At 46.6% G+C, this 27,480-nt stretch overlaps 1 protein-coding gene across 1 annotated transcript in view; it reads left to right on the forward strand.

The window, feature by feature from the left end:
• Positions 1-698: 698 nt before the first annotated feature.
• FIGNL2 (fidgetin like 2) overlaps positions 699-27,480 on the forward strand; it is a 58,314-nt gene continuing 31,532 nt past the window's right edge. The window contains exon 1 of the mRNA XM_033138668.1: positions 699-927. The gene's annotated coding sequence lies outside the window, so the exon portion shown is untranslated. The remainder of the gene's footprint in view (positions 928-27,480) is intronic.

The following is a 27,480-nucleotide window of genomic DNA, read 5'->3' on the forward strand; positions in this document are numbered from 1 at the left end:
ATGATGATGATAATGATGGAATATGACTCCCTATTTTTATCAGGGGAATGCTTTTACATTTTGGATTTATAGGTACATAAGGGGGGGGGGGAAATGCTTTGCGTGAATTTAAACAAACGCTAACAAGCACCTTTGGAGAGGTGGATCTATACATGGGTGTAGCCAGGATTTGTTTTAGGGGGCACAGGCTTTATGTTGGGGACAGAACCGAGTTATCTGCCATGCAATTGGTCATTTAGTTAAGTATTTTTGTTTATTTACTTTTGTATTTTATTTCATTCACCCCCTTGGATACGCCTATGGATCTGTATCTACATATCTTTAATTGTGTATACACTTAACCAGATTACCTGGCCGTGATGTTTTAAGGGGGGGGGGGATTCCTTCTTTCCTAGGCAGCCTTCGACAACATTTTGCGGGGTTTCTCCGCGCGCCCAACGCGCTGTCACCTCCCCTCGCCTCCTCCCCTGGTACGCGAGGGGAAGATAAGCCCGAGTGGATGGATGGATGGATCGACGGACGGACGGACGAACGGGAAGGGTTAGGTCATCGGAGGCGGGGGGATCGAATGGGCGGTGAATCTGGAGCTGGGAGCCGAAGGGGAGGGGGGTGGAGCCGGCGAGAGAGGCGGGTGGGCGCATCGGGGAAAGGGGCGGGTCGGGAGCGGGAGACGCCGAGCGAGACGGGGAGGCAGAGCCTGCCTGGGCAAGCGGAGGGCGGCACGCAGCCTGGAGCTGCTCGACCAGCGGAGGCAGTAGCAGATCACGGCTCCGGCTCCGCGTTGTCCCGGCCGGGCGGCGGCAGGAGGATGCCGAGTTCCGCGGCCACCCACAGCTGCGCCGCGCCCGCCTGCGCCGCCGCAGCGCCCCGGCCACGCGGACCAGGGGGCTGCGCCGGGTTCCGCTAGGGACGCGCCGGGATGAGTAGGTGAGTTAGGGGGCGAGGCGCTGACAGCGGGCCGCTTAGGCGACGGGCCGGGCCGGGTTCCGGGCGGCCCTCCCAAGATCGTCCGGAGGGGGTTGGGCTGGGGATCGGAGAAAGGGAGCGCAACTCCGGACGGGACCTTTTGGACTTTGGAGTCTCCCCCGGGGCAGTGGGGGGTGGGAGACGGCGCTCGGGCTGCCTCGCGTCGGGGCGGGGAGGCGAGCCCTGGGAGACGGGGATCTGGTGTGCTCCCGATCCACCAGATCATCGGCAACGTAGGGTGGGCTGGGTTTCCCCGTCCAAAACATGCAGCTGCGAAGGCTTCCTTTCCCTGGAAACTAGCCTGTTGTCGTTTGTGCGATGGAGCCAACTCCTGGGGGGCGAGGGGTCTTCGCTCCCCCATAAAATATTTGAGGGGGCGCCCCCCACCCAAGTTGATGGGCATTGCCATTCAAATAGTGTGCACCGCGTAGTGTGATCGATTATGCGGGGGACGGCTTCCCACCCCACCCCCAATTTTTTTTTAGGTTGGCACCCCTGAGGGGAAAACACACATACATATGGGGGGGGGGGGTTCCTTTGCTTTGCAAAACGGCCTCTCCCGGGGCTGAGACCCGTGTTGGGGGACATATAGGGAGGGGGTTTTTTTTTTTTTTTTTTGCTTTTGCTTTCCCCCTTTTTTGGTCGAGAAACAGGAGTGTCTGAAGCTTCTGTGTTTACGTTGCGCAGGATAGGCGTGCGCCTGGTGACAGGGTTCTCCTCGTGGGTTTTACGCGCGACCTTTATGTCGTGCCAGACGCGAAACCTCTAAACCTCCTAGATCGCGGGTGGTGGTTTGGAATCTCCCGATGGCCCTTAATATCTAGATTACTGTTCTGGCGACGTTACTCTCTGAGAAGCAAAGGGGGTGGGGTCATTTTTCACTGGGGCGTGCGGGTTCAGTATTTGGGGATCATTCCCGTGCCGTCGGGGCATAAACTCTGCGCGCAAGAGCAAAGGTCGCCGGGGCTTGTGGGGCGGGGAGAGAGACCTTCCCTGCACGGCTTGTGGGTCTTCGGGAGGCTCGCTCTGTGCGTGTCTGGGGCTGGGAGATGTCCACTATTGCGCGTGGATTGCCTTTCGGAAGTGGGGCAGCAGATTTAGCCATCTGGGGAGCTCGGGAAGGGCCGTGGATGTTATAGGTTTGTGGAAAGTGCAGAATTAGTGCACTACATATGGAGAGATGTCTGTGGATGAGGGCAATGTAGGGCTTTTAAAGGGAACCGGGTGGGGTGCGAGGGGGGAGGAGATGCACTGCTTCTGTGTGAGTGCGTTTGTGTACATTTATTTAGCGCCAGTTGGAGAGCAGGGAGCAAACGCGGGTATATTTGGGGGCAACCAGAAACCAGGGCCCTTTGTTTGGATGCTGTGTCTGCCCTGACCCCTGGGGCGAGAGAAGCAGCCGTCTCTGGAGGAATTTTGATTCAGCGTGGCAGTGGCTGTTCCCTTTTCTTTGCCACCGTCCAGGGTCCCTCGCTTGCAGGCGGTGGGAGGGAGGGAGCGTGCGGGGTGGGGGGGGGCTTAAAAAAAAACCGGGAGCCTCCCTTGGCTACACATGCATTTCCTATTGATTGCCTTTGAAAATCCCCTCAGGTTGTGGGTTTAGTGAGTTGTCAATTAGCCCAACTTGCAGGGAGCACGCAGAGCGGCTTCAAACCATGTCAGTTTGAGGCAGCGTCTCTCCCATCATCCATGACATTATTTTGCACACGCAGGCAGGGGAAGGGGAGGAGGAGGGGAGCTGCTGAAGCCTGCGCAGGAATGGAGGGGATGGATGGGGATCATCTCTGGGGGCCCCTTCAAGTATTTGATTCTTGAGTGCTTCGTAGCCTGTTATTCGCATGCATGCATGTGTATGTGTGTGAGGCAGCTTTCATAAATGCACATGCGTACATGCGCATGCAGTTTATGGAGGCTGCAAAGGAGAAGATGCCTTTTGGGGGGGGGAAGTCTTCCTGGAATTCCTAAAGGAAAGCTTAGGTCGCTCTGATTAATCCCTATTTGTTTCTCTGTACCTCTTGCAAATAACAATAACAACAAATTTTATTATTTATACCCCAGCTGCTCTGGGTGGCTTCCAGCACATATAAAAACATAATAAAAACGCCCAACATTAAAAGCTTCCCAATGCAGGGCTGCCTTCAGATGTCTTCTAAAAGTTACCGTAGTTTTTTACCTCCTTGACATTTGATGGGAAGGCGTTCCACAGGGAGGGCTCCACAAATACGAAGGTCCACGTTGTTGTGGACGGGAAGGGTGGCAGATTTCGAGCACTGTGTTTTCTCCACTAACTTCAAATTAAGAAACCCACCTGGAGCCTATCCCAGGGATTATTCAGCCAGCAGGGCCTGTGGTCAGAGTTGATGGGAGTCGCAGTTCAGCAGTGTCTGGAAGGCACCAGTTTGGCTTCAGGAGAAGCTGCTTGCCCCCCCCCCCTGGTGTGGCATGGAAAAAAGCATCAGCATCAGGTGAGCCAATTTCTGGCTCATAAGGAGCATCGTCTTAAAACAGTGACCGTGATTAGGCTAGGCTGCCTAACAATTGTGCTTTCTGCCACTGGCATAGTTCTAAATCAGCCTTCCCCTGATTTTGTTGGGGCTGTGGCTCTCATCTTCCCTGACAATTGGCCATGGTGGTTGGGGGTGATGGGAGCCCAACAACATCCCAAGACTTAAACATGCTGCTTAAGGTGGGCGGGGTGTGTGTGTGGGGGAAGCTAGCTTTTGCGAAGCACCATTGCGCAGCTAAGTATTTTTTTTCTGAGGTAATTCAGCTGCCCACTGTTAGATCAAGCTGGCTGGTCCTAGTGGGTGTTTCTGCTGTTAAAATCTAGGAATGCTGAAAAGTAGGCTTGACCTAGATTTATATCCCTTCTTCTCTGCTTCAGGAATCTGTCCAGCAGACATATTAATAATGTTCCTCTCCCACCACTCCCAGTTGCCCCTGGGAAGAATTACTATACCCTAAGCCCAAACATGGCCCCTAGGTTATGTATCCATGGGTTTTTGAGCCCAGGCATTGTTTCTGTTTAATGTGCACATATTTACCGAAGGAAAGTGATCTCCAACGTGCTGTGCCTGTAATGGTGAGAAGATCTGTCTTTAATTACCAAATTGATTATGCCGATATGGGACATATGTGCTCCCCCCCTCCGAAATGACAGAGAATGCTTTGTGTGAATTCTGCAGTTTTTTAAGTTGAGGTGCCTGCCTGGTTTTAATTTTTTATCCTAATTTTATCTTCTGCAGTCCTGAAAGTGCTATATACCACTAGGGTGGACTCAACCACAGTTTCCTTGGCTGCGGCTTCTTCTTCTTCTTCTTCTTCTTTTTTTTTTGGTAAATTGTCAATGGCTGGCCAAATAGCTGCAGTTCAGTCATCAGGCAAAGCAGCCCAATACAGTGGTATCTCGGGTTACATACACTTCAGGTTACAGACTCCACTAACCCAGAAATAATGCTTCAGGTTAAGAACTTTGCTTCAGGATAAGAACAGAAATTGTGTGGCAGCGGGAGGCCCCATTAGCTAAAGTGGTGCTTCAGGTTAAGAACAGTTTCAGGTTAAGAACGGACCTCCAGAACGAATTAAGTACTTAACCAGAGGTACCACTGTACAAGGAAGGTTCTTCAATTGATTGTTTTGTATATTATATATTGTAACTACTGAATGGTTAAAAGAGAGACTGCAAGATTTAATTGGGTTAATCAGTAGACGGATCAATGAAAGTTTTAGTTGATTAATTGCTGGTACCAATGCTAATCACTGAGATTCTGAGTTAAGGCTACACTTGCTTTAAAAAACAAACAAACAAACAAACAACTATCATGCTTTTGGTGCATTACTGTAATAGGGAGTTTTAAACCCCCCCCCCCATTAAATATGATCTTGCAACAATGAGTGGAAGCATTTGATTGTTATGTTACAGGTAGGTAACTGTGTTGGTCTGCCATAGTCAAAACAAAATAAAAAATCCTTCCAGTAGCACTTTAGAGACCAACTAAGTTTGTTCTTGGTATGAGCTTTCGTGTGCATGCACTTTGAAGAAGTGTGCATGCACACGAAAGCTCATACCGAGAACAAACATAGTTGGTCTCTAAGGCGCTACTGGAAGGATATTTTTTTATTTTTTATTTTGTTTTGATTGTTAAGTTATCCTGCACTCCCTTCAGTATCACAAATGGATGCCTCTACTTAGGTTTTGACAAGATGCAAACGTGTTTCTATCTAATCAGTTGGCTGATCAACTAAACATTATTGAAGTGACAGGCACTGTTTCAACCGAAGCAACCCTGTGCACATTTACGTGGGAGTAAGTCTCGTTGATCTCAGTGGGATTTACCTTCTGAATGAGCATGCGTCGGATTATGCTGTTACAAAGGTTACTTTATTGCAAAAGCGGAGGTTTTCGTGATGCGGATCCTTGAAGGATTGTGAAAGAGAGTGCATCCTATAATTACTTTGAAGAAAATAAGTACTTAAGCTTTTTTGCACAGTTGTCCCTGATAAGAGATTCCCCCCTCCCCCTCCAAATTGAAGCATTTTTGTGAAAAGTCTGAAGGGAAACAGTTTTGCCTTTTTTAAAAAACAAACAAACAAACCTGTTACTCTGACTTCGGCAATTACCAGGATTAGTGATAAGGAGCATACCTACTAGCGTAGCGCATTTATTAAACTGAGCATTTGCCTTGGATCAATTTATGAACCGTGAACGATTTATTAACCATGGACGAGGTTATACTTTCTCTTGCCGCTTGACAAATAGTGTATTAACATCATTTGGAAAGGGGTTTGCTGTACAGTACAGCGAAGTAGGACAATATCTTTCTCAAACGCAGCCTTGGAGACTCTAGGAGGCCGAAAATGGTCAGTTTGGAGCTTTGCATGATGCAGTTAAAACTTGTGATCGATGACGTGCGTTACGTTCGCTTTCTGTAGCTGGCGACCTTTAATCAAGAATCCTGCCAGAATTTCCCTACATATAACCGAGGTGTTTTGTTTTGTTTTCTAGTGCAGGAAAAGGGAGCCTTGGCTTCTGGGGCTTCCTGGTCTTGAATGTGCCAGCGAGTGGGGTGGGGTGGGGGTGGGTGGGTGCCGTTCATGCAGCTTAAGCTGCAAAGAATCAGAAAGCTGCAGCTCCTTTTCACAATGAGTTTTTCTTTTAACTCGGCTCCAGAGAACGCTTTAACTAGCAGGCTTTGTCCCGGCTCCCATTCTCTCCTAGGAAGCCCCCCCCCTTCCCCTTCCCCTGCATTCTTTGGCCATTATCATTTTGGTTAAACAGAAAGGCAACTTGTGTACCATATGGATCATGTTAACAATTGCTTATCTGGGGAGACCTCTGTTTTCTACCCGCTTCTCCCGCACCTTCTCTGGCAGTTGGTATTTTTAATAATAGCATCTTAAGGCAAGCAAGTGCTGCTTGTGGAGCCAGTTTGACAAGGATTCTATTAAGAGAGAGAGAGAGAGACAAGGGGGCACATATAGAGCTTTCCTTCTGCCTGCGTTTCGCTTCCCACTGGATAGAAATGTTAGTTTTCTGTTTCTGCTGCTTAGCATGTCATGGATAGGAGTGTTCAATTAGTCCTGGAGAAAACATCAAGGCAGCCACAAGAGTTTGTGCTCCCCAAAGTTACTTGGAAACACTGTAGGACACTAGGTGAAAGCCAACCTTTTTTTTCAGGGGCCTTGGGGAGTGTGAGTGTGGGAGGCTGTTCCCGACACTCACAAACGAAGTCTGATTTTGCAATGTTTGTTGATGCGGGTTTAGCTTGGTAGCGACTCCCCAGGAAAGAGAGCTTTGGGAGTCTGGAAGGGTTGCGGCGGAAGAAGCTCATTGGAACATGTCAACTCTGTAGTATTGCTGCGGTAGCAAAACCTTCCGTGTTGCAGATTGTTAGGGCAGAGGCTGAGAATAAGGCAAGCAAGCATTATGTCACTAAACGGTGTTAGAAATTCAGATATATAAGCTAGGCGCCAAATGGCTCCTTAAACCAGGGTGACAGTCGCCAAAACGGAACACCTAGTTGCCATCTGGGAGCCAAACGGCTCCAAATTCAATCTTTTCAATACGACTTTTCAGTTTCTGAAACTAATTCTGGTTGCGCAGCTAAAATATAAGAGATAGAATTTTACAGGACGTGTTGTTAGCGTGTGAAAACAGTCAAGATCCAAGGATCCCCAGGCATGCACCTCCAGATGGTGGAGACATCAGGCACCATCCTTGCGCCCGGGCATCTTCACTTGGTCATAAGTGGTTGATAGCCAGGGGCAAAATGCCCCTGGCACCTGCTGAATTTCAAACCCTGGTCACTAGGCACATCTAAGATGCATTTTAGAGTACAGTCGTACCTTGGATTTCAAACACCTTAGCTCCTAAACAAATCAGCTCCCGAACCATCAAAACCTAGAAGTGAGTGTTCCGGTTTTCCAACTATTTTGGGAAGCCGAATGTCTGGCATGGCTTCCGATTGGCTGCAGGAGTGTCCTGCAGCCAATCGGGTGCCACGCCTTGCTTTTCGAACAGTTTCGGGAGTCGAATGGACTCCTGGAATGCATTCTGTTTGAGAACAAAGGTACGACTGTAGTTCAATTTTTTTTAAAAATGGGGCAAATGAGTTCTGAATTACCTCCCCTATTTCACCCCCCCTTCTTTGAGAATGATTTTTGGACCCAGGAGTCTGATTATAAAGCCTCAGTCCCTTAGACCAGGCACATCAAACTCCCAAGAGACTGTGATCTACTCCCATATATATATATATATATATATATATATATATATATATATATATATATATAAAACTGGCAGTGATCTACCCATTGTCATTGCCAAGAGTTGTTGATCTTTTTTTGGGGGGGTTGATCAGAGTTTTTTGGGGGAGGGTGACCCAGAGTTGAGCTTTTCTGGAGGATCAATCAAGAGCACCCCAGAGATTTTGCGATCTACCTGGCACACCCCTGCGATCTACTGGTAGTTCGCGATCTACCTGATGGACGAGCCTGCCTTAGACCAAAGCCCACTCCATTGTACCAACCATGTATCTCCTCCTGATCTCTTCCTTGCTATCTCTTGACTCCTTTTACTCAAATCCAGTAGGCCAGCTCTTCTCTAGCCTATCTCCAGGACGCTCCTCCATCGTGCTCCTGGGCCTCTCCGCTCTCGCTATTCCACAAAGTGCTGGGCCTCTTCTCCCCCTCGTTTGTTGGGTGACTTATGCCCAGACTTCCCAGTTTCCTCAGAAAAAAACCCTTCCAACCCCCCCCCCCCCCCCGCCAGCTTTCTCCTTGAGTTCTGTACATCCTACCCATGTTGCATTAGCATGACAAAATAGCATAAGCCCACAGCTGGCATGAAGCAGCTTTATACTGAGTTTAGACCATTGGTCCATCTAGCTCAGTATTGTCTATACTGACCACCAGCAGTGGTTCTTCTCCAGGGTTTCAGCATGGAAAGTAGACGCTCTAATTCTGAGCTTCTGTACCTTCCCACTGGGCCATGTGTTTAAGCTGCGCAGCTTTGTTTATGCTGCTCGCCAGACTCAGGGCACTTTCTAGGGATGCTGTTTGATGGCCACATCTTCCTTGTCCTCTCCTCCAAGTGAAGCATGGCTGGTTTCCTGAGGATCTGGCACCACCAAAGTAGGAAGGTTAGCTAGATTACAAGTACTGCTGGAGGAGAGAGTCGAAGCCAGCTGATGGTTGCATAGATCTCCTCCTTTCAGAAGTTTTGGGCTGCAGCAGCGGCAAAGAAGGCTTTGTTCTCTGCACTGCCACAGCATCTGCAGTGTGTCATTTGCTGGGGGTTTTCTTGATGGTGAATGGCCTGGTAAATCCGGGCTGTTTTCACCCAGAGCCAGAGATAAGTCCTGTCTGCTGTGATGAATTTGCCACCTACTTAGCAGATGAAGCTGCTGTTTCAGGGGGACTTGGGGAGGCAGCCGGCAGTTTGAACAGGGTGGCAAGGGAATTTGTCTTGCTCTGTTTCAGCTAATCTCTGTGGTGGAATGCAGGTGGCCTTTCTTGTGAGTTGGAGGCGTACGTTTTTCCCGGATGATGAAGCTAGGGCTGTTGCCCTGCTGTGGTGAGCTGTGTGTGTGCTATAAAGGCCTTCTATAAAGTTAAGCTGAATCCCTTTTTCCCTGAGCAGTGCACCGCTTTGGAAAATTTAAGGCTTCCAAATTTCCTGGTTTAATGCCTTCATGTGGTTTCCCTCTAAGTGAGCTTGGATGCTTGAATTCCCTGCTGTTTCTTGTGATGTTTCAGGCTCCCTGTCTTACTTGGCTCCACTTCACTTGTTCCCGACTTTCCCTGTGCCTGTGAAATCATCCTGCTTAGTAGACTTTTTGCCAAACATTCTGAGACAGCAGGAGACCAGCGAACCAACCCCCTTTATGGGAAACCTGATTTTGGATCTCCTGCTATTAGCAGGAGTCTGTCCAATCAAAGCCTCTAAATAATAATAATAATAATAATAATAATAATAATAATAATAATAATAAATATGTATTTATACCCCGTCCACCTGGCTGGGTTTCCCCAGGCACTCCGGGCGGCTCCCAACAGAATATTAAAAAAACGATAAAGCATCAAACATTAAAAACTTCCCTAAACAGGGCTGCCTTCAGATGTCTTCAGATAGTTGTTTATTTCCTTGACATCTGATGGGAGGGTGTTCCACAGGGCGGGTGCCGCTACCGAGAAGGCCCTCTGTCTGGTTCCCTGTAACCTCACTTCTCGCAGTGAGGGAACCGCCAGAAGGCTCTCGGAGCTGGACCTCAGTTGCTGTTTCCACATTGTCTCCTGACCCTGCAGTCTGTCACCTAGATTCCCAGTCTCACCAGTCCCTGCCCCTTTCTTACCTGTCTGGACTGCTTTCCAGGAGTTGGCGTGAATTCCATCAATGGATGATGTGTTGTGTGAAGAAAAGCACTTCCTGTTTTGTTTGCCCTGAATTCTCTGAATTTCTCGGTCCTGAACTGATAATGCTCATCCGTTTTATTGGATAACCTCCAAATTATAAGTCAGTGGTGAGGAACTTGTGGCCCTCCAGATGTTTTGGGATTCCATTAGTCCCAGCCAGCATTGGCCAGTTGCCCAAGGGAGTCTAGGAGTTGGAGTCAACATCTGGAGAACCACGGATCCCCCATTCCTGCTCTGGTATTGTGAAAGAGGGAGTAAAGACCTGTCTCTTGCCGTTTTCACCACACTGTCCAGATCTTTATTGAGCTCTGTCAAGTCCTGTCAAACCCCTGTCATGACCTGTCGTCCCCCCTCCTGTTAAACCAAGAAAGCCCAAACATGTTAGCTTTTCCCTTGAAGTGAAGGTCCCTTCGTCCCTTTGATCATTTGGTTTTCCCTTTCTAGCTCTGCGATATCCTTTTAAAAATGGGGCTACCAGAACTCCACCGACTTCCTAGCCTTATGTCCTGTCATCAGCTGCAGTTGGAGTGAAATGGGACATGTTTTCAACCTGCCTTTCTTCAGACAGTATTAACCCTGGCTGCCTGTTATCAGGAGACGCTGATCTTTATTGCACCATTTCAGCCTCCAACCCACCCAATGGACACGGGATGAATTGCTTTCTAGATCATGAAATAGTGCCATTAAACATACAGCTGTTTCCTCAAGTAGGTAAACAAACTTCTTCTACCTGAAATACCGCCTAAAATTAATTTCTAGCTTTGCTAGTGAAACTTACCACCCTAAAAAAAAAATCTATTCATTATATTTTATTATTAATATAATGAGAGCAATTTCACATGTGCTCTCCAAAACATAATAATTTTTCCTTTGGTCCCCCCCCCCCTGAATCCCCCTCCCATTTTTCATGGTGTTTTTACATTGTCCCCCATTGCTGCACCCTGTCTTCTCTCTCTCTTATATCATAACCACCACACAATAATTCCTCATTCCTTCTGTTGCTCACAGTTCAAATCCTGCTCACGAATTCATCGGACTATAATATTTCTTTAAATATTCTGGAAAAGGGCTTCCATTCTTCCGCAAAACAATCGCCATCACAGTGGTACCTCTTATTGAGAACTTAATTTGTTCTGGAGGTCCGTTCTTAACCTGAAACTGTTCTTAAACTGAGGTACCACTTTAGCAAATGGGGCCTCCCACTGCTGCCACATCACCACCGCGTGATTTTTGTTCTCATCCTGAAGCAAAGTTCTTAACCCGAGGTACTGTTTCTGGGTTAGCGGAGTTTGTAACCTGAAGCGTCTCTAACCCGAGGTACCACTGTAGGTTCTCTTATTTTAGCTGTTGGATTTGCTGATTCCACATAGTGTATCACATTCTACTTTGGTGAGGAAACGGCTTCCTTAAATTTTTGTGTACAGAAAATTCTAGCTTTCTGCCGTTACATACCGTATTTTCCGGCGTATAAGATGACTGGGTGTATAAGACGACCCCCAACGTTTCCAGTTAAAATATAGAGTTTGAGATATACTTGACTGCAGATTTTCCACCCGGCCTATAAGACGACCCCCGACTTTTGAGAAGATTTCCCTGGATTAAAAAGTAGTCTTATATGCCAGAATATACAGTACTTAAACAGCTTAGTCATCTTTTTTTTGGAACTTCTGTCCTGATAATCCCTAAGAGAAAAACTCCAGAGTAGGTTTTTTTTTGGGGGGGTAATAATCACTATAAACATATTTTTCATCTAATCATGTATCATATCCCAAAATAAGTATCATATCTTACAAGTCTACCACATATGGGGGGGGGGGAGATCAGGTATCATCACCATTCAAGCCCTCACATTTAAATTGCAAAAACATTGTGGAACACACAAATCTGTCTATCTATCTATCTATCTATCTATCTATCTGTCATCTATCTATATCATCTACCATCAACTAGCAGAGCTTAATGCTTCTTATGGAAAGAACACACACCAGAATTTGTATACAGTAACATACTGCTGTTGCCAATCATTTTGGAAAAAGCAAACCAACAGGAAAATAACTTGTTGTTGTTGTTGTTCAGTCGTTCAGTCGTGTCTGACTCTTCGTGACCCCATGGACCAGAGCACGCCAGGCACCCCTATCCTCCACTGCCTCCCGCAGTTTGGCCAAACTCATGCCAGTCGCTTCGAGAACACTGTCCAACCATCTCATCCTCTGTCGTCCCCTTCTCCTTGTGCCCTCCATCTTTCCCAACATCAGGGTCTTTCCCAGGGAACTTAAAAGAACTTATTACCAAACAAAAGCTTTCGTCAGGGTATTTGGTACGTAGTCGTATTGTTCCAGGGCCTCTGTTCTAAAACGGACTTGGGTGGATGACATGCTGTCAAAAAGGATGTTGCCGGGAGGGTGGATAGTGGAAGAATAATGGGATGTGAGAATATTTGTGAGCATGTATGTGGCTGTTTGAGCACCCTGATAGGCACAGCAACGCAGCCCTGCAGTTGTGCATGATGCTCTGTAATTGACAGGTAAAGAAGAGAGGTACTTGACTGCTTGCTAGACCCTTAATGCTTCCCCCCCCCATTTTCCTTTTTTTGAATGGGATAAAGCTCCAGTAATTGATGGCATCAGGATTAATGGTTGCAAAGATGTGTAATTAAAGGGCCAGGGGTGATGCACTGCTAACCCGATCAGTGCAGTGGAGGTTAGCGAGGTTGAGTGTTTTGAAGGTGATGTGTCTTCTCTGGAGTCACAGCTTGGATGGGAAGGTTTGGCGCTTGTTCCGGATGGCGGCTCCTGTTCGGCAAGCTGGCGAAGTTTGTTGGATACGCAGGAGCAAAAAACTCAGTTTAAAAGTGTGGCATAGTGATCACCTGTGACCCTTTTCTAAACCACAGGCATGCAAATGTTTCCGTTCTTCAAATGAGGATCGGCTACAATTCTTAGGAAGCAGAATTCTGTACAGTGGTACCTCGGGTTACATACGCTTCAGGTTACAGACTCCGCTAACCCAGAAAAAAACGCTTCAGGTTAAGAACTTTGCTTCAGGATAAGAACAGAAATCGTGCTCTGGCGGCGCAGCAGCAGCGGGAGGTCCCATTAGCTAAAGTGGTGCTTCAGGTTAAGAATAGTTTCAGGTTAAGAACGGACCTCCGGAACGAATTTACGTAACCAGAGGTACCACTGTATTCTGTACCTCATCTTCTAGTTTCTCTGTGTTTCTGCAGTGCTGTAGCATGCACAAAACACCCACTGTTTCTCTACTGCAAAGGTGTCCTATTTGAGAACGGGAAATTGGCAGCTGAGTGCCTTTACAACTGTGTGTGAGTGAGTGTGTGAATTTTGCAGAATGGCAGGAACTCAGGTGTCCATGGAAAAAACAGGACTACAATAATTGCTGGCCATCGTGGTTGCCAGAAATCTTTCTGGGATATGATGTAGTATTTGAGATGGAATTAAAAATAAAAATAAAAATAAAAATAAAAATAAAAATAAATAAATTTGTTCCCCCCTACCAATCTGGCTGGGTTGCCCCAGCAACTCTGGGCACAACACATATAAAAACATAATAAAACACCAATCATTAAAAACGATGTCTTCTAAAGGTTGCATAGTTACTTATCCCCTTGACTCAGGGACTCACACAATTCTGTACCCCTGAATGAAAATAGGGCTGCCTTCAGATGTCTTCTAAAAGTCAGATAGTTGTTTATTTCCTTGACATCTAATTGGAGGGTGCCACCACCAAGGAGGCCCTCTGTTTGGTTCCCTGTAATTTTACTTCTTGCAGTGAGGGAACTGCCAAAAGGCCCTCGGAGGTGGACTTCAGTGTCCAGGCTGAACGATGGAGGTGGAGATGCTCCTTCAGGTACACAGGGCTGAGGCCGTATAGGGCTTTAAAGCTCAGCACCAACACTTTGAATTGTGCTCGGAAACGAAAATGAGCGTGAAACTTGTATGGTGAATTAGAACTCAGTGCGCTAGTCTAAGAAGGAGAAGACTAGCCTCCACCATTGGTTTAGTGAGTTCCAGCCCCTCTGTCTTGCCTCAAAAGACATTATTAGGAGTTGTGTTTTCTAGTAAGCAGAAATTGAAGCACAACAGCAGCGTAGTGCAAGGAAATGTACCATAGGGACGCCATGCTATTTCTGTTCCTGATGCCAGGCTTAAGCGTGATTCTTTTGTAAGCCGCTTCGATAGCCTTTCGAGTGCTTCCCTTCTTGTGGAATATTCTCCCCAGGGATGCACACCTGATACTATCATTATCTGCTTTTAGGCACAAGACAAAAATTTCTATCCTCTCCTTTGCCCCTTAGTCTGGAGCAGGCATAGGCAAACTTGGCCCTCCAGATGTTTTTGGCCTACAACTCCCTCAATCCCTAGCTAGCAGGACCAGTGGTCAGGGATGGTGGGAATTGTAGTCTCAAAACATCTGGAGGGCCGAGTTTGCCTATGCCTGGTTTGGAGGGTATTTGGTATATTTGTGGCATGCTATTTGGCCGTCTTTTTAGTGGAATTGGCTGAGATACCCTCGCTTACTATTTTGTAGCTGGCCAGTGGATCTCTGGATTTTAGTTTAAAAAAAATAGTGAGCAAAGTAGATACCACAAACTTAAAAGTCTGCCTTAAATGTGGGCCTGAGACCCAGAAAAAAAAGATATATTAGCTCATAACACAGGGTGAGTATGGATGATATTATATTTTGCCCGCTGCTCTGGTTTGCCAGAAGCGGCTTAGTCATGCTGGCCACATGACCCCGGAAGCTGCCTGCGGACAAACGCCGGCTCCCTCGGCCAGTAAAGCGAGATGAACGCCGCAACCCCAGAGTCGTTTGCGACTGGACTTAACAATCAGTTGTCTTCCCAGAACGTTTCCGAGCACAATTCAAAGTGTTGGTGCTGACCTTTAAGGCCCTAAACGGCCTCGGTCCTGTATACCTGAAGGAGCGTCTCCACCCCCATCATTCAGCCCGGACACTGAGATCCAGCGCCAAGGGCCTTCTGTCGGTTCCCTCACTGCGAGAAGCAAAACTACAGGGAACCAGACAGAGGGCCTTCTCGGTAGTGGCGCCCGCCCTGTGGAACGCCCTCCCATCAGAAGTCAAGGGAATAAACAACTACCTGACATTCAGGAAATACCTGAAGGCAGCCCTGTTTAGGGAAATTTTTAAACTGTGATATTTTAAATGTATTTTAATGTTTGGTGGAAGCCGCCCAGAGTGGCTGGGGAGACCCGGCCAGATGGGCGGGGTACAAATAATAAATTATTATTATTATTAACTAGTGAACTAGAATTGTAGGGGTAGAAAACCATCAGACCATGGTCTCTGTTGTAAGACCGCATCTGCTGTATGCTAAACTACCTTTCCTAACACCAGTTGTCCAAGGAAAGAGTTGTGGTAGAAGGAGCCATTATAACCTGCTTATCAGTAAGGGGATACTGGGTACTTAACTCGATTCCGCTGCAGGATCAACTGTAGGGGAATACATCAATAATCCACCAGGTTCAATTTCCGATGCAGATATTATTTTTCTGCTGCTGCAGACAGTGATCCTGAATTTTCCTTCTGTCTGATTTACCGGTTCTTTCGGTTCAGCGACTGTAATAATTGGTGGCTGGGGGCATAAACTCTTTTGCAAGCTTGATGGAGATGGGGGAAACAGTCCGAATGCAGATGTTTCCCACCACTGCATTACTAGCAAAGGGATGCACATTTGAATATTCTTGCCTATAAGCACAACTAGGCACATGCAGCTGAACCTGAATGTGTTTTAGGCAGCATAAACAAACAAAGCCATAGTTATCTTGCGCTTGCAGCTAGCACTTTTCAGAATGGTCTGTGTGCCTCAAGATCCATATCTTCTCAAATTGTACAGATGTTTGTACATCATGGCAGGGTGGCAAAATTGAGTAGAAATTGTGGGGCCACCGGAGGAATGTTGCACTTGAAAAAATATCATGATGCATGGCTGCTGGAATAGCTCAGCTGACAGAGCTTGAGACTCTCAATCTCAGGGTTGTGGGTTTGAGCCCCATGCTGGGCAAAAGATTCCTGCATTGCAGGGGGTTGGACTAGATAAGCCTTTGTCCTTTCCAACTTTACAATTCTAGAATCTATTACCTCTGTGTCAGCTTGCTGCTCTAATTCACATTGTTTTGGATAACAACTTTTTCAGGGAGGGGGAGAACACATGCACAGAGGTTGTACAGAAAAGGCTATCCAAGGTACTCCCATGGAGATCTGAGAGCGTGGGGAGACAAAGGGGACAAATAAGTAGAAACTAGGGGACAGGTGTCACAAAAGGTTGCTGTTAGAATGGTAAAATGACCCCATGGACAGTGATGGCCTAAGATCTGTCTCTGAAAATGGTACATTTCCGTGCCATTGTAGCACATGCATCTGTGTATGCGTTGTGGATAGAGCTTGGAAGCTTGTTACGGAGATTTCGATGTATCTGAAATCATATGCACAGGAAATGTTTGTCCAACATTAGACTTTGTTAACTACAACACTTGCCCCGTTTATCCAGATTTCTTGGTCATTTGAACACTTTTGATAGCTCTCCAGATGAACGGGACAAATGAGATTGTGGCAGTGGAAAATTAAAAAAACAACAACACCCACCAGGCTGACTCTGAAGCCTAGCGACAGTATATAGGCCCTCGGTGGAAATTATATTAATAGCATGATGCTGCAGGCAATTTGCACCCCCCCCCTTTCTTGCAGGGTGACAACTCTTTAATGAGCAGCTGCTGAAAACATATACAGTTAGCTCCAGGGAGAAGGAGGGGGTCTGGCGCTAAGAAGTGGTTTTGTACGGAACTGGCAATACTCCGTGTAACCTTTGCTCAACACAGCAAGATTCTTAAGAGGCAAAGAAGGCGCCAAACCTCGCCTTTCTCAGAGGCAGAGGAATTTTCTTCTCTCTATGAAGAAACTGAAAACCAACAGGTTTATTTTGTTGCAAGGAATTATGTTTCCTATGTTAAGCTTGTGAAACTTGAAGCCAAAGAGATAGTGGATATACTTGTGGTTTTTTAGTGTGGTTTTTTTAAAATAGTATTTTGCATATCATTGACTTGCATGTCAATGAGGCTGCATGTACAACATCTGACATACAATGGTTTGACGTGCATGGCAGGGAGAACTTGTCATGTGGTCAGTGTTGGATATATAAACTAGGCCCCAAATGGCTCTTTAAACCAAGGTCACAGTTGCCAAAACAGAATGTCGAGCTGACATTTTTGGGCAAGACGCCTCTGAAGTCTTATTTTTCAAATGATGGACTGACTGTGACTGAATATCAGTTAAACATCTGGCTAGTTCAGATGACAAACCTGAGCTAGGTTAAGAACTTACGGAACTTAAAGAAGAAAATTCCCTTTGTTGTTCACTGCTCCTGCTCAGGCTGCACAGAAAAAGCATTTTGGTACCTCAAATTCGTTCTGATTGTGCAGATAAAATACAACAGAATTCTGCAGGATGTGGTATTATTGTGTGAAAACAGTCCAGATCCAAGGATCCCCAGGCATGAACCTCCAGATGGTGGAGATGTCAGGCGATGGCGCCCGGGCATCTTCACTTGGTCGCAAGTGGTCGATAGCCAGTTGCAAAATGCGCCTGGCGCCTGGCTAATTTCTAACACTGCTTTCGGCCTTCCAGATGTTCTTTGACACCAGTTCTCAAAAGCTTCAGCTGCTGTGGCCAGTTGTCAGAGATTATGGGACATGTACGGAGGGGCTCACAGGCTAGCTCCTTCCAGTCTAGACTGTGAGAAAGAGGCCCACCAAATTTTTTAACAGCAGAGCCATGTGACAAGAAAAGTGGGCTTTTTGCATAATTTTCCCTCTTCTGTTTTTCATACTTTATTTTGCACAGTTCTGTTACTGCTAACTGTAGTGAGGGTCAAAGTACAAGAACACTGAAACTCTGCTCCCCCCTCCCGCCACAACAAACACTGGAATCCTTATTTATTTAAAGCAACTCCTCTGGCTTCTGAGACGTAGGCAGGGATTGCCCATATACTTTCAGGCATAATTGCAATCACAAGTACTGTACCAGATTTATTTATTACTTATTTTGAAAGAAAGCTTGAGATCCTGGAAGAGGTGAAATCTGCACCCAGCACAACATTCTGTGGGTTTTTCTGTGCTCCTGAGAAATTGTGGCTTACACAGACTCCAGCTTCTGAGTAATGATCAGTGGGAATGCTTGCTTTGGCTGGCGGTAATTTATTTATGCAACACTGCCTAAATATTTTATGTTGACTTTTTTAATGTCACATCGTTGGGAAAGGCAAATTGTACAGCCAGGTGTTTATGGCATTCCTGTGTTTTCGAGGATGAGCAGAAGGGATGATTGATACCAGCTATGTGGTTTCTACAGTGAATCGCTATGAATGAACAAACTGATGCTAATTCCTGTTATGCGAGATGGGATTCCGAGAGACTAACCCACCAGATTGTACTGAATATACTGAATAACTTGAGTGATGATAGTGGAAAGTGTGCCTTCCTTTCTGGGCTTGTGTAGTAGGCTCTGGCTGGCTAGTATTTTGGGATTTGAACCAGGGAGGCTTGGGTTCAAAACACCACTCAGGGGTCTTTTTTCTTTTTTAAAAATAGGTATATAGTATATTTGTGTCAATGCTACTGAGGCCTTCTCGGTAGCATTGACACAAGACAGCATTACAAGAACCTAGAGAAAACGAAATGGCAAGGAGATGATTAAAACCTTTATTAAAATTCAAGAGCAGACAGCAGGACAGTAAAATCAACAACACAGATGCAATGAAAGAACAGTCATAAAATGCCTTAAGTGAAAATGAAATAAAACTCTCCTAAGAACCAGATTAGGGGACATGGGTGGCGCTGTGGTCTAAACCACAGAGCCTAGGGCTTGCCGATCGGAAGGTCGGCGGTTTGAATCCCCACAACGGGGTGAGCTCCCGTTGTTCGGTCCCAGCTCCTGCCCACCTAGCAGTTCGAAAGCACACCAGTGCAAGTAGATAAATTGGTACCGCTCCGGCGGGAAGGTAAATGGTGTTTCCGTGTGCTGCTCTGGTTCACCAGAAGCGGCTTAGTCATGCTGGGCACATGACCCGGAAGCTGTCTGCGGACAAATGCCGGCTCCCTTGGCCTATAGAGTGAGATGAGTGCGCAACCCCAGAGTCGTTTGCGACTGGACCTAATGGTCGGGGTACCTTTACTTTTACCTTTAAGGACCAGATTAAAGCATGGGGAAGGATGGGAACAGGCATAGGGAGGTCATTCCATAATCTGGAACCCACCGTTGAACAATGCCTTTCTCTCCTTCCCGCTAATTGAACCTCTGTTAGTGACCATAAGTCTCTACATGTGATGCCTTCAGAGTGCATTCAAAGAGCATTCTTTCATTCAAAGAGTTCTGAGCATTGTAGTTTACCCGTCACGGAGTAACAATTCCCGGCAGCCCTTAACAAAACTACGGTGCCCAGAATTCTTGGAGGGAAAGAATGTGCTTTGAACATAGGCACTGGGTTCTGCCCAACTTTGGAGGGGGGGGGGCCACATGCGTGACCTCATGCGCACAATGCACATATGTGATGTCATGCAGTGGGAGGAGGCCTCAAGATCCTTCAAAGCTGCAGGTAGGCCTGGCGAGGCCCGATGGGGAGGCCCTATGAGACCCAGCCCCTTGAGATGGGGTGTGTGCGCTCAGCTCTGTCCCAATGTATTGTTTTTGTGGGGCTGAGGACCTTAGCCCCATAGGGTTGGCACTTATGACTTTAAATGTGCTTTAAAGGTATATTAGTGTGTACAAAACCTGGAGTTTCCTGGAGATGGTGAACCTATGCCTGGATTGTACACAGGGGCGTAGCAAGGGGGGCAGGGGGGGCGGTCTGCCCCGAGTTCCAGGGGAGGGGGGTGACACTTTGGCCGCCCCCCCCCCGCCCCGCTGGGCGGGCCCCGAATGGGGGCATGTCGCCTTTTCCCCCTTCCAGCGGCTATTTTTCGGGGTGAGGGGCGGGCCAGCGAGGAGGGGGCGTCACGCTTGTCACTGGCATGACACCCCCTCCTCGCTGGCCCACCCCCCACCAAAAAAAAGCCGCGGAAAGGGGGAAATTCCCCCTTTGGCATCCACGTGCGTCGTGATGTCACGACGACGTCATGACACACGTGTCGTGCCCCTCCCCCAGGGGGGTGCCTCTGCGCCGCCCCCAGCAGCGCAGAGGCTTGCTACGCCCCTGATTGTACTTCTTACCCAATAATAATAATAATCAGAACACAGAAAATTACCGTAATATGTGGAAAGCTAGGATAGAACCTCTCTCTACTTGACATCTAGCTTCTAGTGAAGAGGGAATTCCTTCTTGTGCAATGAAGGAATATTATTTGGAAACTGGTATAGACACAGCTTTATCACCTCAAGGAGAGCTAAACCTCAGGACTGACCCTGGGATAGGCAATCTCTCTCTTGGCATGATTTGTTTTGAAACTAATATGGGGAACGCCCCCCCACATTGAATCCTACCAAGAGCTCCTTGGAAGGCTAGCATGATAATAAATGAAATAAAAACAGGTTGAAATTCACTTAGGCTATCGAGCATCGGCGCGAGGTAGCGAGAAAGCAAGCGGGCCGGCCAGAAGGAGATCCCAAGGGATTTTGTCTGAGATGCTTCCTTAATACACATGCATGCAAGCACACACACACACCTTTTGAGGTGGAATCCAGTGGGTTGTCGTGATAGGGACCGAGTGTGAGGGACACACACACACACACACACACAGGCCTGCTAAAGTGGTTAGGCAAGGAAAAAACCTGGCGGTTGGAAAAGCCATCAGCAAATGTTGCAGAGCAACACTCCAGGCCTTTCAGCCCATAGAGGTGGCATTTAGAAAAGAGCTGTCAGTCAGGGAAACAAAGGAAGCCTGGAGAGGCCTAAATGGGCCTAACATGAGCCAGATTGAACATGTCGTTCTCTGAGGCACTTCTTAGGGGTGGGGACTCCTGAAAGCTTCCTCCGCTTATAAGGAAAGGCCTGGAGCTTTGGGAATACGAGATTCCTTTTGATCTCTGCAGAGGGAACGCTGGCTTTTTTTGGATGAGGGGTGTGGGGGGGGGATTCAGATTTTTTTTTTTTTTTGGCAGGACCCCAATCCCCGAGGCAGGTTATAGCAATGCACAGCGCAGCCCAGGGTTGTAGAATGTAACTGGGCTCATATTCACTGTTGTTGCTGCTGCTGCTGTGTGTGAATGGGAACAATGTTCTGAAAGTGTGGGCCTGAGATAAATGTTGAATATCATTCGGTAGCAGCCACAACGCCAGCCGTGCTCATGTATGTATGACAGCTACTTTGAGGCCATTGCCCTTTGCTCCATGGTGAATCAGGCATGTTCATACAATGCTTTTGTTACCCCTAGATAATTGCATAGATTTCACAGAGTCCAAGGTCAGAAAGGGTCAGCTCATCATCCAGCCTGGCCACTTTTATTTTATATATATACTCCGATTTGCCATAGCAGCATATACATGGAACAGCTGCTGGCACACTCTAGCTTTTATGTTGCAAAAATAACTTCACTTTTCTTTTTTGATTTGCACGTTTTGGAAGCTGGTCTTTCTTTGTGGTAGTACGGAACAAAGCCGATTAAGCCAATAACATACCCCAACAACCATTTGTTAATTGTGGATAGCAGGGAGCCAGCGTTAGGTGCGCATGGATACACCTGAGGAAGCAGCTCTGATTTCCATGTGCAGGTGTGGAGGAACCATTTCCATGCAACCGTTCATGGCTTCTTCCCAGCAGAAAGTGGTACCATAAGCCTCGGCCCAGTGTACCTGAAGCAGCATCCCCACCCCCATCACTCAGCCCAGACACTGAGGTCCAACTCCGAGGGCCTTCTGCTGGTTCCCTCACTGCGAGAAGTGAGGTTACAGGGAAGCAGGCAGAGGGCCTTCTCGGTGGTGGCGTCCTCCCATCAGATATCAAGGAAATAAACAACTGTCTGACTTTTCGAAGACATCTGAAGGCAGCCCTGTTTAGGGAAGTTTTTAACATTAAATGTTTTATCACTATAATAATAATTCGTGTGCATGCACACTTCTTCAGATTGTTGTCGTTCAGTCATTCAGTCGTGTCCGACTCTTCGTGACCCCATGGACCAGAGCACGCCAGGCACGCCTATCCTCCACTGCCTCTCGCAGTTTGGCCAAACTCATGCCAGTCGCTTCAAGAACACTGTCCAACCATCTCATCCGCTGTTGTCCTCTTGTGCCCTCCATCTTTCCCAACACCAGGGTCTTTTCCAGGGAGTCTTCTCTTCTCATGAGGTGGCCAAAGTACTGGAGCCTCAACTTCAGGATCTGTCCTTCCAGTGAGCACTCAGGGCTGATTTCTTTAAGGATGGATAAGTTTGATCTTTTTGCAGTCCATGGGACTGTATCTGTATCTGTATCTGAAGAAGCATGCACGGACACGAAAGCTTATACCCAGAACAAACTTTTTTGGTCTCTAAGGTGCTACTGGACAATTTATGTATTTATTTATTTATTTCGACTGCGCCAGGCCAACACGGCTACCTACCTGAATCAATAAAATAATAATAATAATAATAATAATAATAAAAATAAAAATACATACATCTGCAGATAGACATTCCTGCAGTTTCTGAGCAAGTGATCACTTAGGAGCCCATTGCATTCATATAAGAGGAGGTTATACCTTTGGGTTGAGATCAGCTGGCTTTGGTGAAAGCGCCAGGAGTCCTGCTCCGAATCCTTCTGTACTCTCACCAACTTCCACATTCACTGCAGCCCCTTGTCCTGACCATTTAGAGTAGGGGTCAGTATCTGGATGCGGGGTGTGGGCTCTGCTCCCAAATGCCCTCACCCACCCGTGACGGGACACGTTGTCAAGTGGGCAGTGTTCAGAATTAGCCAGGCACCAGGCACATTTTGCGACTAGCGCACATCCGATTGCGACCACGTGGAGATCTCTGGATGCCAGCTTGGTGACTGGGGAAAGCAAAACGTCACTTAGAGAAGGATATGAAATATTGCCATTGAAGCTTGCATTTGTTTTATTCTGGATTGTTTTATTTGATGTTTTAATGTGTTGTAAACAGCTTTGAGATTTGTTCTTTGAAATATACGGGTAAAGTGGTATGGAAATTAAAATAATAATAATAATAATAATAATAATAATAATAATAATAATAAAGTCCATTGCAAAACAAAACTAACAAAAATGGTGCCTAGACATTCCATTGTTGTGACCGTATCCCAGGTTTAAGGTGCCATTTGGCAATTAGATTATATGTCTCTGCAGACCTACTGCAGGTAGGTCTGTCACCTGACATCATTATGGCCCCGTAATGGTCATTTGCAGGCACGGTTTGAATCCAGCCTGCACCTGCAGATGGACAACTTCAGAGGGGCTTCCCTATCAGCGCCAGTCAGCTGATTGGTGCTGTGAGTGACACCCGCTTGCGAAGGAACAGTTTGGAGAGTGCTTTAAGGCTGATTGCTCCTTTTTAGGCGTGGGGTAGTTGGGAGCAGTTTGGGGAAGACTAATTGGGACCCCTGGACCTGAGGTTCCCCACCGCTTGTTTAGAGATCTCAGTGGCCTGCCTCATCTCGGGAAGCGGAAGTGTGAAAAACGGAAAAGATGTTTGCAACTTCTTTGCTTCAATGCAGTTTTAAAACGCTGCAAAAGTGCTCTGGGGACGGGGAGGGATTTCAAAGCCACAGCCAATTCATTGCTATGCAGAGACAGCATCTTCTTCTAAGTGGGACTCCTTTCCCACAACCTTGGTCTGGGAGATGTCGAAATGTAGAGCCGAGCAGAGCAACTCCTCCTTGTATGTTTGTCTGCATGCATGAGCTTTCTGCCCTTATCTCACAAAATATTCCTCCTGAGGATCTGTGCTCCTTGCATTTTACCATTGCATGTTGCTGAGAAATCTCTTTTTGCCCCTTGCTGCCTCTTACGAATTTGCTTGCTTGTCCTTTTTATGTGATACTCATGAGCAGATGCAAAGGGGGAGGAGGATAGCGGCGTACCGAGGGGGGAGGCGATGGGGGCGGAGCGCCACGGGTGCTAGCCTGGGGGGACGTTGACACTCGGCGCCACCCCCCATTCGTGCGCTGCAGCCTTAAAAGTTGCCGCCGCTGCACGGAAGGGGTGCCGTCCGCTCGCGCCCAGCATCTTAGGTGGAGTGCGCATGTCCGCACATGCACACTCCACCCTGGATGCTGCACATGCGTCGTGACGTCAGGGTGCGTCATTTCCATTTTCATAACTGTTTAAATAAATATAAAAATGTATTAATCATTGACATTGTAAGTCAACCCTACTAGTGTTGTTAATTGTTTACAATTTCCCTTCAAATGTTGTACAAGTTTACTCCAGTCTTTTTGGAAAGCTTGATCACTCTGGTTTCAGATTTTCCCAGTCAGCTTCGCCAATTCTGCATATTCCATCATCTTCGCCTGCCACTCTTCTATTGTTGGAAGTTCCTGTTGCTTCCATTTTGGGGCTAAAATAATCCTAGCTGCTGTTGTTGCATACATAAACAATTTTTGATCTCTCTTCGGAATTTCCTCACCTACTATATCCAATAAAAATGCTTCTGGTTTTTTAAACAAATGTACTTTTGAACATTTTCTTTAACTCATTATAAATCATTTCCCAGTAAGCTTTTACTTTAGTGCAAGTCCACCACATATGGTAGAAATTCCCCTCCTTTTCTTCACATTTCCAACATACCTTATTTCTAGACTTATACATTTGGTGGCATATTTCTAAAGTCTCCTGCTAGTATCCCACGCTTACAGGAGTTAATGCCCACAGGTGGTATAACACCTGCATTACCCAGCTGGGTATATTTTGATTTTCTCTCTCTCTCTCTCTCTCTCTCTCTCTCGCACACACACATCACAGCCATGTACTGCAGTAGGTGTGCTCAATTCCGATGATCTACTGCTGCTCTTCGTTGCTATTATTGTTCAGTCCAGTGGTATACCTTCAGCTGTCACTGTGACGTCTGTCAAAACATGGCTGCGTTGGTGCCATGAGCTTCAACGAAAGCCTTGTTTGTTCTTTCGCTTTTGTTAACCTCCAGGCTTTGTTATCAGCAGGTTGAGTGGCTCAGATATGTTAATTCTCTCCCTTGGGGATCGAGCCTCTGTGTCTGTCTGTGTGTGTGTATGCATGTTGTGTGTAAATTCTCCGGAGCCTGGTTGCCATTGGGCAGGTGCCTAAAATGAATGTAAGCTGCTTCCCTGCCTCTTGTATCACAAGCAGAGGATTATTAATTCATTATAATCATATCAGGGGAAGGTTTTAAGATAAATGGAATAATTTCTTTGTTTGCACCTGTCTAGTTGTTCCTGGATTAGTTTGCCAACATGAGTTCCCTTTTAGAACCAGGCTATCAATAGACTCTTGAGAGTCCCATGGACTGCAAGAAGATCAAACCTATCCATTCTCAAAGAAATCAGCCCTGAGTGCTCACTAGAAGGACAGATCCTGAAGTTGAGGCTCCAGTACTTTGGCCACCTCATGAGGAGAGAAGACTCCCTAGAAAAGACCCTGATGTTGGGAAAGATGGAGGGCACAAGGAGAAGGGGACGACAGAGGATGAGATGGTTGGACAGTGTTCTCGAAGCTACTAACATGAGTTTGGCCAAACTGCGAGAGGCAGTGAAGGATGGGCGTGCCTGGCGTGCTCTGGTCCATGGGGTCACGAAGAGTTGGACACGACTGAACAACAACAACAACAATCAATATGTCACGTGCTTCAATGTGCCTTCTTAGTGGGTTTTTTTTTTTACTTTGGAAATGGTATGCTTGAAGGCTGGTGTGAATCCTGGTGTCTAGGGCTGACCGTTATATTATCCAAAACCCGTTTGGAAGTCCATATTGTGAGATCAGTTTGATAATTTTTGACCTGGCAATATATCACAAATCATGATTTGTATCAGGGCTGGGAGGTATATCGACATATCGTCCCAAACTGAAGTGCATATCATGATATCGGCTTCATAATTTTTGAGCTGGCGATATATCGCAAATCATGGTGTGTGTGTGTGTGTGCTCTGCAAAAATCACAGTGTGTGAAAAACCTTGAAGCCAGCCAATACCTCTACATAGCTCCATCCTTATTTCAGACATTGTGATATATTGGTATATTGTAATGTTTAGCTGGTGATATATCACAATGTTGAAAACCAGGTATCGCCCAGCCCTACTGTTTGCCTCTACATAGTTCCATCCTTATTTCAGACATTGTGATATATCAAAATATTGTGATGTTTAGATGGTGATATATCATGATGTTGAAAACCAGATACTGCTCAGCCCTGCTGGTTCCCACATTTCATTGTCACAATAAACACCAGTGTGTCCCCTCACTCTGTACAGGTTAACATATTCTCTGTTTTCCCTGGAACAGCTTCTGATTTAGGTCCTTTCCAAATAACCAGTTCTAATAATACATTTGTTGTTGTTCAGTCGTTCAGTCGTGTCCGACTCTTCGTGACCCCATGGACCAGAGCACGCCAGGCACGCCTATCCTCCACTGCCTCCCGCAGTTTGGCCAAACTCATGTTAGTAGCTTCGAGAACACTGTCCAACCATCTCATCCTCTGTCGTCCCCTTCTCCTTGTGCCCTCCATCTTTCCCAACATCAGGGTCTTTTCTAGGGAGTCTTCTCTTCTCATGAGGTGGCCAAAGTACTGGAGCCTCAACTTCAGGATCTGTCCTTCTAGTGAGCACTCAGGGCTGATTTCTTTGAGAATGGATAGGTTTGATCTTCTTGCAGTCCATGGGACTCTCAAGAGTCTCCTCCAGCACCATAATTCAAAAGCATCAATTCTTCGGCGATCAGCCTTCTTTATGGTCCAGCTCTCACTTCCGTACATTACATAGTTGTTACTAAAGCATAGTGGGGGGATTCTGATGTCTCACTTTCTGACATGCTGTTATTTTCCTGATTTCAAGCTGCAATTTTTGGTGGCTGGGATCGCCACCTCACACAACTAGAGTACAAATTGAGAAAGTATATTTTGGAAAGCGATCTCATGAGCCGCGTTCGAAATCAGCCAGGTGCCAGGCGTGTTTTGCGACCACGTGGAGATCTCTGGATGCCAGGTTGGCGACTGGGGAAAGCAAAACATCACTTAGAGAAGGATCTGAAATATTTTCCTTGAAGCTTGAATTCGTTTTATTCTGGATTGTTTTATTTGCTGTTTTAATGTGTTGGAAAGTGTTTTGAGATTTGTTTGTTAAAATACACGGCACTATAGAAATGAAATTAACAACACCAACACCAACACCAACAACACAATTGAAAGAAAATAGACGTTCCATTGTGGCGACCGTCACCTGGGTTTAAGGTGCCATTTGGCGATTAGTTTATACACCTGAGTTTCTGACATTGCTGGATACTTGTATAAGTGAATCTGGTCTAAAAGCAGAATAACGAATTGGATCTAAGTTAAGGGATTTTCGGAAACCCACGGTGTTTTATGAGTTAATGGGCACCCCAGTTTGAGTGGCAGATATCTCATGGGAGGCGGGACATTCCGCTCTTTAAAAGGAGGGAGCAGCCGTTAGAGAG

Source organism: Lacerta agilis, chromosome 2 (assembly GCF_009819535.1).
Source record: "Lacerta agilis isolate rLacAgi1 chromosome 2, rLacAgi1.pri, whole genome shotgun sequence".
NCBI classification, from domain to species: Eukaryota; Metazoa; Chordata; class Lepidosauria; order Squamata; family Lacertidae; genus Lacerta; species Lacerta agilis.